Below are 13922 nucleotides of genomic sequence, written 5' to 3' on the forward strand. Positions count from 1 at the left end.
GTACACTAAACAAGCTAGCACATCCAATAAGATTTAACTGTACATTAGTGGCTTACCGCATGTGAACTTGCGGGAGTTGTAATTCAAAGTGTAGCGCAGGAATGGTTATTTCACTGCCATGCAATTCTTTGCATCGGAATGGTTATTCCACTGTCATGAGATTCTTTATATCGGAAGCCACATCAAGGTCAGTCCGGAATCAACCCAATTGCACAAGTTCTGTTTAAGGGGAAGGTTTTATATTAGTTATGCCCGTGCCCTGATAGTTATTCCCAGCTATTTCACAGTTTTTCCAAGGTTATTAAGGGAACTAAGCGCTGTGCCCGATAAAGCGCTGCTCGGGAGTACCCAATTAGGTCAAACACGGGAGTACCTTAATTACTAATTCAAACGAGGTAGTCGTGAACTATGCGTGTATAAATTAAAAAACAACCAAACAGTTAAAATACGTGGACAGTGTCACAATAGAACTGTGTGCCACTGCTGATTAGGACTGAGTACTTGATTACGTATGCGGTGTTAATGGTGAAAACACACATTCGTGAATCGAGTGTACTCCTCTGTGGGGAGTCAGATTCATGTGAACGATTAACATTCAAGAATTGTATCTGGGCATGGTCTAGCCTAAAACCCAAAACAATTGCCAAGCTCAACCCATACAAGACCAGGACATAGGATTACCTGTCTTACGTAGACGAGGCAGCAGAACGTCCTCGCAGCAGCAGAGACCGAATCCAAATCACGCTGCTCTAGTCATACGCCCCGGCGTAAGGTTCCTGCGCCACGCATTGGGCGTGGACATGGAAGGCAGACTAACCTTCCTGCTGCCCAAACATTGCCACTCGTTTTTGGGGTGCGATAACTAAAAGTGCAGGTTCTACCAATCATAGATGGGAAGGAAATCCTTGAAAAAGAAACATTGTGGTGATACCCTAATAATAAGCCATTGTTTGGAGACATCAACTTGAATTGAAAATAGCTTACCACAGTACAGTAATGAATTCCACGTGATAGCTCATAATGCAATATTAACAAGCATTAGAAATGCAATAGGTCTCGCAGCATTAGAGTTAGTGCTTTTAGAATTGTTAATGGGTTTTTTTGTAAATCTTTAGCATGAGGTTGAGGGTGAGTGAGGGTGAGTGAGGGTGAGGGTGAGTGAGGGTGAGTGAGGGTGGGTGAGTGTGAGTGTGAGTGAGGGTGAGTGGGGGTGAGTGTGAGTGGGGGTGAGTGTGGGTGAGTGTGGGTGAGTGTGGGTGAGTGTGGGTGAGGGTGAGGGATTGAGGGTGAGGGGTTGAGGGTGAGTGAGGCTGAGGGGTTGAGGGTGAGTGAGGGTGAGGGGTTGAGGGTGAATGAGGGTGAGGGAGGGTGAGGGGTTGAGGGGTTGAGGGTGAGTGGGGGTGAGTGAGGGTGAAGGTGAGTGAGGGTGAGTGGGGGTGAGTGAGGGTGAAGGTGAGTGAGGGTGAGTGAGGGTGAGTGTGGGTGAGTGTGGGTGAGTGTGGGTGAGTGTGGGTGAGTGTGGGTGAGTGAGGGTGAGGGATTGAGGGTGAGGGGTTGAGGGTGAGGGGTTGAGGGTGGGTGAGGGGTTGAGGGTAACGGCACGTGGTCTGACATGTCAGGGGAGTAATCAACTTAGAAGCAGAGTTCAAATAGAACCAATGTCACAAAACTAACGGAATACCTATTTTTACTACGTGTTAGAAATGCCGCATGTCCCTTAGCGAAATGCCACACTGGCCGTGACCCGTATGACTGGCACCTGTCCAGCCTGAACCCATGGAACAGGGGTAGCAGCAGCCAAAAGTGTGCGCCGTCTGTCAAAAGAGTACATGCATATGACAGCCAAAGCCTCCCTCACAGCCGAATATCGCTTTAGAATTCTGTGGGCTGGATCAGGATTGGCTGAGGTGTCAACAATACTCAAATCACAGGCCGTCTTACACATTGGTGGTACCGCCTATTCCTAGACTCCGCCACGCACTTGTAAAGCCTTTCAATCGGTTGATATTCGACCCGGAAGTTCTAAAATTATACATCCGTTAAAACTAAAACAGATCAACATACGACGGAATTGTTAAGCTGAAATCACAGGCGGTCGTGTAAGTTGAGGAGAGGTGGTGGCCCCCTAAGTAAATGCGCAGAAATACAGAGTAAATATACGTGTCTGCCCATGCTAGGTGGGTGGTTGAGTGCTCAATTAGGACGGGTAATGAAAACCCCAGTCGAAGAACATTTGCAGATCAGTGTGACTGAATGTTCTTAGACTGAATGAAATAAGAAGCGAGGAAGGGCAAGATTCAAATGCAGTGACCACTTCGGATGATTCTCATAATTTTAATAAATGACTGTTATATTACAATTTTATTGTCCGCTGACGGTAGTATTGTTATAGTAGCCCGATTGATACAGACACTGGGATCCATTCAGAAGATTTTTTGGGGGGTGGCGTGGGTTGAGGTGCTGTAGTATTGACGTTAATTGGCAGAAATGTGTACGGCGGTCAGCATTAAAAAGAACTGATTCCGCATGGATGATATCTGTCGATTTAAAATTAATGTGCTAGTTTGCCGGCATACAGTTAAAATGGTATTAATTTGGTCTCGTTTGAACTCTCAGCTGAATAGGAGTCGGCGGTGGCGTGCGTTTCAGTTTATTTTACATTATATTGGTAAACATGTGAATGTCGGGGTAAAATATTGTTTACACCTTCTCTCAGGATGTTTCACTTAGTACTGCCTAAACGCACTAATTTGCTTTGAGTTGATTAGCTGTCCGATTGCATGTTTACATTGGTTTTGCGTATTTGCGCAAACACTGTACTAGCTTTAAAACTACTTATTGGTTTTAAGATATACTGTAGACGTAATTATGTATTGTAGGGTACAATGATTGATTGCACGTTTTCTCAGGATATATTATTCTACGGGCAGGGCAGGGGAGGGGGCGGAGAGGGGAGAGGTGCGACACGGCAGGCAGGCAGGCAGGGGAGGAGAGTAGGAGGAGGAGGGGGGAGGAGAGTAGGGGAGGCACGGCCTAGCGGCAGGCAGGCAGGGGAGGAGAGGAGGAGGGGGGAGGAGAGTAGGGGAGGCACGGCCTCGCGGCCGTGCAATCAAGTAGTGAGGGGGCGGAGCTGGGGGAGGCTGTGAGAGAGAGTAGGCAAGGCTAGCGGCAGGCAGGCAGGGGAGGAGAGGAGGAGGGGGGAGGAGAGTAGGGGAGGCACGGCCTAGCGGCCGTGCAATCAAGTAGTGAGGGGGCGGAGCTGGGGGAGGCTGTGAGAGAGAGTAGGCGGCTGGGGGCATGTGCACGCGCATTTAAGCTCAATGCGCATGCGCATTGAGCTTAAATTTCTCGTGCACTGCAAGGAATCGCCACGATTCCTTGCAGTGTGGATAAAGAGCGGATAAGTGCCAATACTGTCGCCTTGCTCGATGCGCATGCGCATCGACAGGCGAGACCTAAAAACAGTGTGAGATATGTACAGTGAGTGCAAGTTTGCGATAATGGTTGGGAAGGGAATCTTGGAAGTTACCACCATAGCAACCATTGTGGTAATTTCCTAACAGCAAACCATTGTTTTGGAGACATACATTTGGATTATAAACAATATTCCACATTACAGAAATGATATACACAGGATAACCTTATAATCCAGTATAGGTTATTTACAGTGAGTGCATGTGTTGTTTTAATTACATAACAGAAAACAATTTTGTGAAGAAAACATAACTTCTATCTCGTTTTTAGTACACCCAAGTTCAACTGAGCATAAGTGTACTGCATGCAAATTCACAGAGGTCTATCTAAAAACACTGGTAGTGGGAGTGTGCCCTGAATGGTGCAGACATTAAAGGGGTTGGTTATTGCGGGCCCTGTTAGGTGTATAAAAGGACTAAGTCCCACTTGTGAGGTTGGGATTGGACCTCAAGTATGATCCAAGTATTGGTAAGTACTGCTACTTGTCTACTTATCCCCTCAGATTCATTGAGGCCCCTCGCAACTGTGTCCAAAATGTGTATCCACCTGCTCTCCCTGACATTCAGGATGTTAGCGAAATCTCCACCTCTGGGTTTGGGTTTGACCCTCTCAATCACCCACCACTTCAAGCTTTCTCTGGTATGCTCAAAGTAGTAAAGTATATAGCAAAACAAGGGCCAACGCTGAGAAGTTCAATTTGCCAGCAACTGATTGGCAAGAGTAGCTGTTTTGAATAGAGCAAAAACAACTTGCTTAAGGTATAGCAGATTTATTCTCTTTCGTTTTAAATTTTTCTTTCACTTATTATAACACTGTTATAGTGCATGGGAATACAAACAAATTTATATACAATATATACATAAAACAACATCAATGACAATTAAACATTTGCACGCTTCATACACACTTGGCCATTCAATCATACAAAACACATTCACACAAACATAGCCTAAACAAAACTAATGCGTCCACGTAATGGTTGTGACTCCAATGGAAACAATCCTTTCGTAATTTTGGTTAGTAGAGTCTTAACAATTCACATTTCAAAGGGAGTATCCACATCTCTTATGAATAATGAAAGGGTTGTTGTGAAGCACCAATTGTGAACCAAATACGGGACAGGGTCGGTCGACGCGTTTCGAACCCCTATTTAGTATTGGGGTTCTCCTCAGGACCAATAGGGTTCTGTAAAAATGACAAAACAACTACTTCAGAATAAAGCAAACTTAGAGACTAAAGACCAACTCCAGTGTCAAACAACTGCCGCTCCCTACCTTAAGCCATCAGACTGATCAGCCAAACGTCAAAAAAGTCAATTCCAAAACAAAGCGAAGTCATCAAACTTCTCCCAGAAATAACGTGTTCCCAGGGGCTGCAGATAGACAAAGTGAAATGAAAGCGATACATTTAATTGCACAGGCTTCCACACAGTCACTCCGCCTGTCCTGTCTAGCGATGTGAAACTTACCCGCTGGCGTGTTAACTTCTGACTCGCCGTTATGTTCAAGTCCCTCCTAATGCTTGGACGGAGCTGCAAAATGAAACGAAAGGAGGTCGTGAATACCACGCTGTTGCGGGGATGGAAACCCCCATCAAAACGCTAATGTAGTTTGGGTGAAAAACGCACCGGCGACGGGAAGGCATCAGTCCTTCACTCGGGTGTGGCAAATGTTCCGCCCTTGGTGACTGCGTGAACAAGCCGGTATTTCCTGGATACAAAACGTCACAAGCAGTTATGGGATTTGTAGTTCAATACACGGGCGGACATTGCAACGAAGCGTCAGGAAACGAGGGAATGGATTTTTGGGTGGGAGTTCAAGCAGTAGGCTTGTAGATTTCAGAAATTTCATTTAACCCCCTTATAGCCGTATTGAATTTCATAATCAGCAGCGCCCCGCGCTGTGATAATTTGGCCTCCAAATCACCCCCTCGTGGATCTCTTTCAATTTTTGATAAAACTGTCCATTTTAAATCAGTTAACTCATGTTTCAAGTTGGTCCAATGGTTCACCAGGGGCGCATTTTCAACCCCTCTGCGAATGCGCGATTTATGTTGAGTTATCCGATTTTTGACTTCTTGTGTGGTCTTCCCAATATAAACCAAGGGACATGGGCAGACAATGGCGTACACCACGTTTTTAGTTTTGCAGTTTGTGAAGATGTCATGCTTCCAATGAATGTTGTCGTAAATGAATACAGACTCTTCAATAGTTTCATTGCAGCAGGTACATGTCCCGCACTTGTGATGTCCTTTGGTTGGGGGAAATCGAATAAGCTTTGCAATGTTGGAGCTTTAACTATCGGAAGGGCAGCCCTTACGATGTGGTTGGCCACGCTCTTTTCTTTTTTATACGCAAAAAGTGGGGGTATGGAAAAGTCTTCATGAAGATTTTTCAATAAATGTCAATTAGACATTATGAGTTTTTTGTGCTGGTTCGCTGCTGGACAGAAAGTGGTGACACACACCATCCTTTTGAGGTCCTGTTTGATTTTCTTTTCAAGTAAAGTCTCTCGTGGGGTCCACCACGCTCGTTTGATGGAATTTTTTAATAGTTTTTTGGGGTATCCTCTTTGGATGAGACGGTTTTTTAGGTGGTCAGCATGTTTGAAATACTCCTCCTTTCCTGAACAGTTTAGCCGGATTCTAAGAAATTGTCCGTATGGTAGATTTTGTCTTAAACTCCGTGGGTGGTTGCTGGTAAAATGTAAAGCTTTGTTCCTATCAGAAGGCTTACGGAATAAGGTTGTGCTCAGGCCCTCTTCATGGGGTTCAACTTTCACATCCAAGAAAGTGATAGCTTCATTGGATGCTGTGACAGAGAACTTAATGTCACTTGTTCGTGAATTGAGCCAACAAACTTGAAAAGAAAATCAAACAGGACCTCAAAAGGACAACATTGCAAAGCTTATTCGGATTTCCCCCAACCAAAGGACATCACAAGTGTGGGACATGTACCTGCTGCAATGAAACTATTGAAGAGTCTGTATTCATTTACGACAACATTCATTGGAAGCATGACATCTTCACAAACTGCAAAACTAAAAACGTGGTGTACACCATTGTCTGCCCATGTCCCTTGGTTTATATTGGGAAGACCACGCTAGAAGTCAAAAATCGGATAACTCAACATAAATCGCGCATTCGCAGAGGGGTTGAAAATGCGCCCCTGGTGAACCATTGGACCAACTTGAAACATGAGTTAACTGATTTAAAATGGACAGTTTTATCAAAAATTGAAAGAGATCCACGAGGGGGTGATTTGGAGGCCAAATTATCACAGCGCGAGGCGCTGCTGATTATGAAATTCAATACGGCTATAAGGGGGTTAAATGAAATTTCTGAAATCTACAAGCCTACTGCTTGAACTCCCACCCAAAAATCCATTCCCTCGTTTCCTGACGCTTCGTTGCAATGTCCGCCCGTGTATTGAACTACAAATCCCATAACTGCTTGTGACGTTTTGTATCCAGGAAGTACCGGCTTGTTCACGCAGTCACCAAGGGCGGAACATTTGCCACACCCGAGTGAAGGACTGATGCCTTCCCGTCGCCTGTGCGTTTTTCACCCAAACTACATTAGCGTTTTGTTGGGGGTTTCCATCCCCGCAACAGCGTGGTATTCACGACCTCCTTTCGTTTCATTTTGCAGCTCCGTCCAAGCATTAGGAGGGACTTGAACATAACGGCGAGTCAGAAGTTAACACGCCAGCGGGTAAGTTTCACATCGCTAGACAGGACAGGCGGAGTGACTGTGTGGAAGCCTGTGCAATTAAATGTATCGCTTTCATTTCACTTTGTCTATCTGCAGCCCCTGGGAACACGTTATTTCTGGGAGAAGTTTGATGACTTCGCTTTGTTTTGGAATTGACTTTTTTGACGTTTGGCTGATCAGTCTGATGGCTTAAGGTAGGGAGCGGCAGTTGTTTGACACTGGAGTTGGTCTTTAGTCTCTAAGTTTGCTTTATTCTGAAGTAGTTGTTTTGTCATTTTTACAGAACCCTATTGGTCCTGAGGAGAACCCCAATACTAAATAGGGGTTCGAAACGCGTCGACCGACCCTGTCCCGTATTTGGTTCACAATTGGTGCTTCACAACGACCCTTTCATTATTCATAAGAGATGTGGATACTCCCTTTGAACTGTGAATTGTTAAGACTCTACTAACCAAAATTACGAAAGGATTGTTTCCATTGGAGTCACAACCATTACGTGGACGCATTAGTTTTGTTTAGGCTATGTTTGTGTGAATGTGTTTTGTATGATTGAATGGCCAAGTGTGTATGAAGCGTGCAAATGTTTAATTGTCATTGATGTTGTTTTATGTATATATTGTATATAAATTTGTTTGCATTCCCATGCACTATAACAGTGTTATAATAAGTGAAAGAAAAATTTAAAACAAAAGAGAATAAATCTGCTATACCTTAAGCAAGTTGTTTTTGCTCTATTCAAAACAGCTACTCTTGCCAATCAGTTGCTGGCAAATTGAACTTCTCAGCGTTGGCCCTTGTTTTGCTATATAGTTTCGGTTGGACTCAGCCTGCTGAGTTAAGAGTCAAGGCCCTTGTGTGTTTGTTGACAAAGTAGTAAAGTGGTCGACGAGGGGTGCCCCTTGGACCTTACACCTGGTCCGGCTACAGTGTTGCAGGATTCTACTCTTAACTTTCTGGACCGTTTGGCCTACATACATGAAGTTACAGGGACATGTGATGGCGTAGATAACTCCTGACGTAATGCAACTACTGTGTTTGTGTAGCAGGTGGGTGCGGTTGTAATGGCTGAATTGTTTACATTCCCTTGTCAAATGGCCCGTTTTGTATTGCCCACACTTGTGGTGTCCCTTCACTGGTGGTATCCCCTACAAGGTAGTCACTTGTGATGGTTCAGTTTGGGGTACTAGAGACTTGACCACATGTTCCCTCACATTTTTAGCTTTTTTGAATGCATGTAAGGGTGGTGGGAACCCCCCTATTTCATCTTGGAGCATGTGCCAGTGTCAGTTAATTGCTTTTTTGATGGCATTTCTCTTGGTAGAGAAAGTAGTGACGCAAACAAGGTGTTCCTTCATCTCTGATTCTTTTTGTCGTGGCATTAGGAGACATTCTCTGTGGTCAAACCACGCATGTTTCTGTGCCCTTTTGAGAAGCCTGATAGGGTATCCCCTGTTTTTCAGGCGAGTCAGTAAATCTGATGACTCCTGGAAGAAATCTTCCTTACTTGAGCAATTCCTCTGCAATCTCAGGAACTGCCCAAAGAGTAAGTTGTCTCTGAGATTACAGGGATAGTGGCTAGTGTATCTGAGTAGTGTATTGCGATCACTAGCCTTCCTGTAGAGACTGGTGTACAGTCTATTTTGTTCAGTTTTTATTGTTATGTCCAGGAAATGTATGTATGCATTGTTAAATTCCAACATGAACTGAATGTCCACGGACCGGGTATTTAGCCAAACATGAAAGGCTTGTAACTGTTCCTCATTGCCCTTCCAAATGATCAGGACGTCGTCGATATACCAACGCCAAAGTTCAATGTTGTCCCTGTAGGGGTTGTCCTGGTTGAGTACATGTGTATGTTCAAACTCATCCAGTTTGTCAGAATCATAGTCTATTTGTTGCCTATCTTGAAATGCAATTAGATTAAAACAAAATGTAAAGGCATCTTTATGTCTCATTTGCCTTCTGATCCCCGGCATGTTTATTTTTGCAGGAGTAGGAGTGCAGCCCATCCTGCACTCCTACTTCCAGCCCCATGATTAATGGTCAAGTGATGTCACTTTTCATGATGGCAGATCAGATGCGAATTAATTAAGGGGCATCGCACTTCCTGCCCGCGGCTCTAAAACTCCTAAGATTGAAATAGAATCATTACCCGCGCAATTACAATACTGGCTCGCATACGAATCCTTCTTCTGCCTTAAGGTATGGAACTTGAACACAGTAATTTCATGCGTCTCACGCATCATTACCCCTTAGGCCATGGGTACTCACAAACTTTCTCTCGGGGGCCAAATTTACAGTGTGGTTTGTGTCCGAGGGCCGCATCGGTGGGGGCGGGGTCAGTGGGGAAGGGGGCGGGGCTAGAGCAAAGAAAACCTGTGACCATGAGGTTGATCACAGGTCCCTGCAGTGGACGCCTTCGTCCACTGAGCCACCAGACCCAGCATACACACAACTCTCTCTCGCTCTCCCTCCCTCCCTCTCTCTCCCTCCCTCCCTCCCTCCCTCCCTCTCTCCCTCTGTCTCCCTCTGTCTCACTCACTCTGACTCTCTCACTCCCTCTCTCCCTCTGTCTCATTCACTCTGACTGTCTCCCTCCCTCTCTTCATCTGTCTCACTCACCCTGACTGTCTCACTCTCTCTCTCTCTCTCCCTGTCTGCCTCTCTCTGTTTCCCTCTCCCTCACTCTATTTCCCTCTCCCTCACTCTATTTCCTTTTCTCCCCTATCCCTCTCTCTCCTTCCCTCTGTCTCCCTCTCTCTCCTTCCCTCTGTCTCCCTCTCTCTCCTTCCCTCTCCCTCATTCCCTCTGTCTCCCTCTCTCTCTGTTACATTCTCCCTCACTCTATTTCCCTCTCCCTCCTTCCCTCTGTCTCCCTCTCTCTCCTTCCCTCTCCCTCATTCCCTCTGCCTCCCTCTCTCTCCTTCCCTCTGCCTCCCTCTCTCTCCTTCCCTCTCCCTCACGTTGAGGTCTCCCTCATTCTGAGGTCTCCCTCTCTCTCCTTCCCTCTCCCTCACTCTGAGTTCTCCCTCTCTCTCCTCTCCTTCTCTCCCCCTCACTCTGAGCTCTCCCTCTTTGAGGTCTCCCTCTCTCTCCTTCCCTCTCCCTCACTCTGAGGTCTCCTCCCTCTGTCTCCTTCCCTCTGAGGTCTCCCTCTCTCTGAGGTCTCCCTCTCCCTCCTTCTGTCTCCCTCCTTCTGTCTCCCTCGCTCTGTCTCCCTCGCTCTCTCTCTCTCCCTCCCTCACTCTCCCTCCTTTGCTCTCCCTCCCTCCCTCGCTCTCCCTCCCTCGCTCTTCCTTGCTCCTCGCTCTCCCTCGCTCCCTCTCTCGCTTTCCCTCCCTCCCTCGCTCTCCCTCGCTCCTCGCTCTCCCTCGCTCCCTCTCGCTCCTTCTCTCGCTCCCTCTCGCTCTCCTTTGCTCCCTCACTTGCTCTCCCTCCCTCGCTCTTCCTTGCTCCTCGCTCTCCCTCGCTCCCTCTCTCGCTCTCCCTCGCTTGCTCTCCCTCCCTCGCGCTCCCTCTCCCTCGCTCCCTCTCCTTTGCTCCCTCACTTGCTCTCCCTCCCTCGCTCTCCCTCCCTTGCTCTCCCTCCCTCGCGCTCCCTCTCCCTCCCTCGCTCCCTCTCGCTCCCTCACTTGCTCTCCCTCCCTCGCTCTCCCTCCCTCCCTTTTGCTCTCCTTCGCTCATTGCTCTCCCTCCCTCCCTCGCTCTCCCTCCCTTGCTCTCCCTCCCTTGCTCTCCCTCCCTTGCTTGCTCGCCCTCCCTCCCTCGCTCCCTCTCGCTCTCCTTCGCTCTCCCACCCTCCCTCGCTCTCCCTCTCTCGCGCTCTAGCGTCCCAAACCCCAGGCACTGCCCGACCCTATGTCGCTACCCCCAGACCTCTGGTGCAGACACCAGGACGCTCGGAGAGGCTCGGCATCGTGTCTGGAGGCCTTATGGCTCGTCCACCACCTGTCTTCACTACCGGGCCGTACCCCTGAGCTGACGGACTCTTTGAGAGCCACGGCTGCCCAAAACCGGGCGCTGCGTCCCTAAAACCAGTGAAACTCACGAAGAGGGCAGGGCGCGGCAAGAGCCTCGGCTCTGTCCCTGGAGCACGCAGAGGCGGGCAGCACAGGACACTCCGCAACGCCCCTGGTGTTCCCAGACATTGTTGGACCCCGTCACCTCTGTCACTGTGCACCAGCGATGAAGGGCTGGACCTCTAAAGAGAGTCTGCTCTGTCACTGGTGCTCCCAGCACAGGGTAGAGCCGATGAGGTTCTTGGCAGCGCACCTGGTGATCACAGCGTGCGATACAGGAGTCTCTGTACCTGTGCTGTAAGCATCAGCCTGTGCCACGGACCGCCGCCCCCTGTGCCCCTCGAGGCGGGAACCTCTGTGAGCCATCACCATTTGCTGCCATGACTGGCGGGCACCACTGCCACTCGTTCGCTCAGTGACCCCAGAGAGACTCCAAAACCTGCGCGTTGACACGGAATAAGGTGCATCAAATCAATAAGCAAGTCGCTGAGGCGTTCCGGCGCTTGCAAAGTAAACACCAACTACCCAAGCAGACGCAAATGAAAAAGCCTCGCTTCATTTAGTCCTAAAAACAGTCTTGGAAACGGCGTGTCTCCTATGCTGTTCAGCTTCAAAGTGCTGCTGCCCTCCTGCGAAGAAGTGCAGCGATTTGAGAACATTTCTTTACTGGGCACAATCTCCAAACACAGCCGCACCCAAAAGCACTTGACAGCTTTTTAAACGACCATTGGCATGTTAATGAGGTTTTGTTCACCTCTCAGCGCCCCTGCAGCTCCACCCTGACTATAGTGAGAATCGCCCGGCCCCCACAGAGCAGCAGAATCTGAGTCGCGCTCTGTTTGCAGACACTCTAAAAAAAATTAAAAAAAAGCTCGGGTACGATGTCTGGAAGGTCCGCGGGCCGCCAGGGAAGGCTTGCCGGGCCTCCACTGGCCCGCGGGCCGTACTATGAGTACCCCTGCCTTAGGCTGTCCAAAAACACGCATCCTGCGGGGTCCAGGTCCTACTTCGTCAAGGCCCATCGAATCGAAAGAACTGAAAACATATCATGTTGGCCTGCCTCACTAAAGTCTCACTTAGAGGTAGAAGCCTTCGTTGTCTCCGAACGAACTTAATTGCAATTGTAGTCCCCTCACTCACTAAACTCATTTGACTTGACGACAAACGGGAAAGTGGCCCTCTTAGTCTGGGGAGTTTTTGTCCCCGAAGCCCCCCTTTTCGCCCTGTTGTCTACCGGCTACAGGAAAGACCAGGCAGCGTCGAATTTCCCGCAGGAAACTCCCCTTTCAGCCTCACTCCGCCCCGGAGACGGTCCCTGGGGCTGCTGGCTGCGGAGACAGGCGGTGGGCGGGGAGCAGCTCCGCCCCACGCCCGTCCCACTCGCGCCCAGACTCCCGGCGCCCTGGAGAAGTGTCTGGGAGGGGTTTCCCTGCTGGGCGGTGTTAAGGCCGGGGGCCGGCCCAGCCTGCAGAGGCGTCCAGCAGTAGCTCACCGGACTGCCCTGTGCGCCCCTCATACCAGGTTGCTGGAGGGGGAGGGTTGCGTGGAAGAAGCACGTTGTGGATGAGACTCTTGTGGGGGAGAAAGGACCGGACGACAGAACCCCGCACTGGATGTATGTGACTCCCCTTGGATCGGAGCGGGCTTGCTCTCCCCCACACCGCCCGAGGCAGCGCTTGGAGCTGGAGTTTGATGCTTCGTGAGGTAAGTGAGACTTGCACTGTGTGTCTCTGTTTGGGACTTCATATGGGGCGGCGCGGGACTCTGCCGGGGTCTCCAGGGAGCGGACCTGAAGTCTGCCCGGCTCTCGGGGGTCTTTGAGGAAGAAAGGAGACCCCCTCTCTTCTCTCGGTGCCCTACTGGGCAGCACCGGGAGGGAGCACCGAGAGTGTGTAGTTCGGATGCCGGGTCCATAACTGCTATGGCTATGGATGGTTTGACAACGGCAGACGCGGTGAAATCCACACAACTGAGCGTCTTCGCCACTGTCTGCTTTGGTGTGTGATTCTTTTTGCAGGCAGGGGAGGTGTGTGTCTGTGTGCTCGGGGTTCAGACCCCCTGCTGCCTGAATGAAAGTGAGTGCCCCGCGCGCAGCTGCGCCCCTGCCCTCTCCCCAGCTGTCCCTAATTAAGAGAGACCGCCCCCTGGGAGCTCCGAGACTCCCCGCGCGCGTCCCTCTCTTAACAGTACTTGGAAGATGCCCCGTTACAGTTAGTCCTGTCTGCTGAGGTGGTCGGCCGGTGAGGGGGTGTGTCAGAATAACCCCCTCTCCCCACCCCCTCCGCGGAGCCCGTGCCAGGGGATGATGTGCGGTCGGCGCGCGCATGTGGCGGGGACCCTCTTTGCACAGCTGCCAACAACGGAAAGTTCAAAGGAAGGGCGAGTTGGGAGCGGAGTGGGCGTGCACGGCCGGGCCGCGAGTCTGCACCGAGGGGCGTGTGAGCGGCCAGGGACGTGGCTGCAGGAGCCCAGCTCCCAGATGGGCTGCCAGTGTCCGCGCCAGCTGGGGTCTTGGCAGCCGCTGAATGGGGCATCCCTCGTGCGCCCGGTGTTGACGTGCCAGGGCTGCTGCTTGGCCCTGCGCGGGGCATTCCTTTCCGCGCACTCCCTGCTCCCTGGGGAGGGTTTCCTCGCGCCAGCCTGCAGTCCTCAGTCCCGCGCTCAGTGGCCGCGGTCCACCATCGACGGGCGATTTTGACACTCGGTGTAGGTGGGTGT

The 13922-nt window shown here is 49.8% G+C and overlaps 1 protein-coding gene across 1 annotated transcript in view; it reads left to right on the forward strand.

Moving 5' to 3' along the window:
- The first annotated feature begins 12649 nt into the window (after positions 1 to 12649).
- Positions 12650 to 13922, forward strand: part of LHFPL2 (LHFPL tetraspan subfamily member 2) — a 406613-nt gene continuing 405340 nt past the window's right edge. Inside the window, exon 1 of the mRNA XM_086960742.1 lies at positions 12650 to 12908. The gene's annotated coding sequence lies outside the window, so the exon portion shown is untranslated. The remainder of the gene's footprint in view (positions 12909 to 13922) is intronic.

This window comes from Lissotriton vulgaris, chromosome 3_1 (genome assembly GCF_964263255.1).
Source record: "Lissotriton vulgaris chromosome 3_1, aLisVul1.2, whole genome shotgun sequence".
In the NCBI taxonomy this organism is placed as follows: Eukaryota; Metazoa; Chordata; class Amphibia; order Caudata; family Salamandridae; genus Lissotriton; species Lissotriton vulgaris.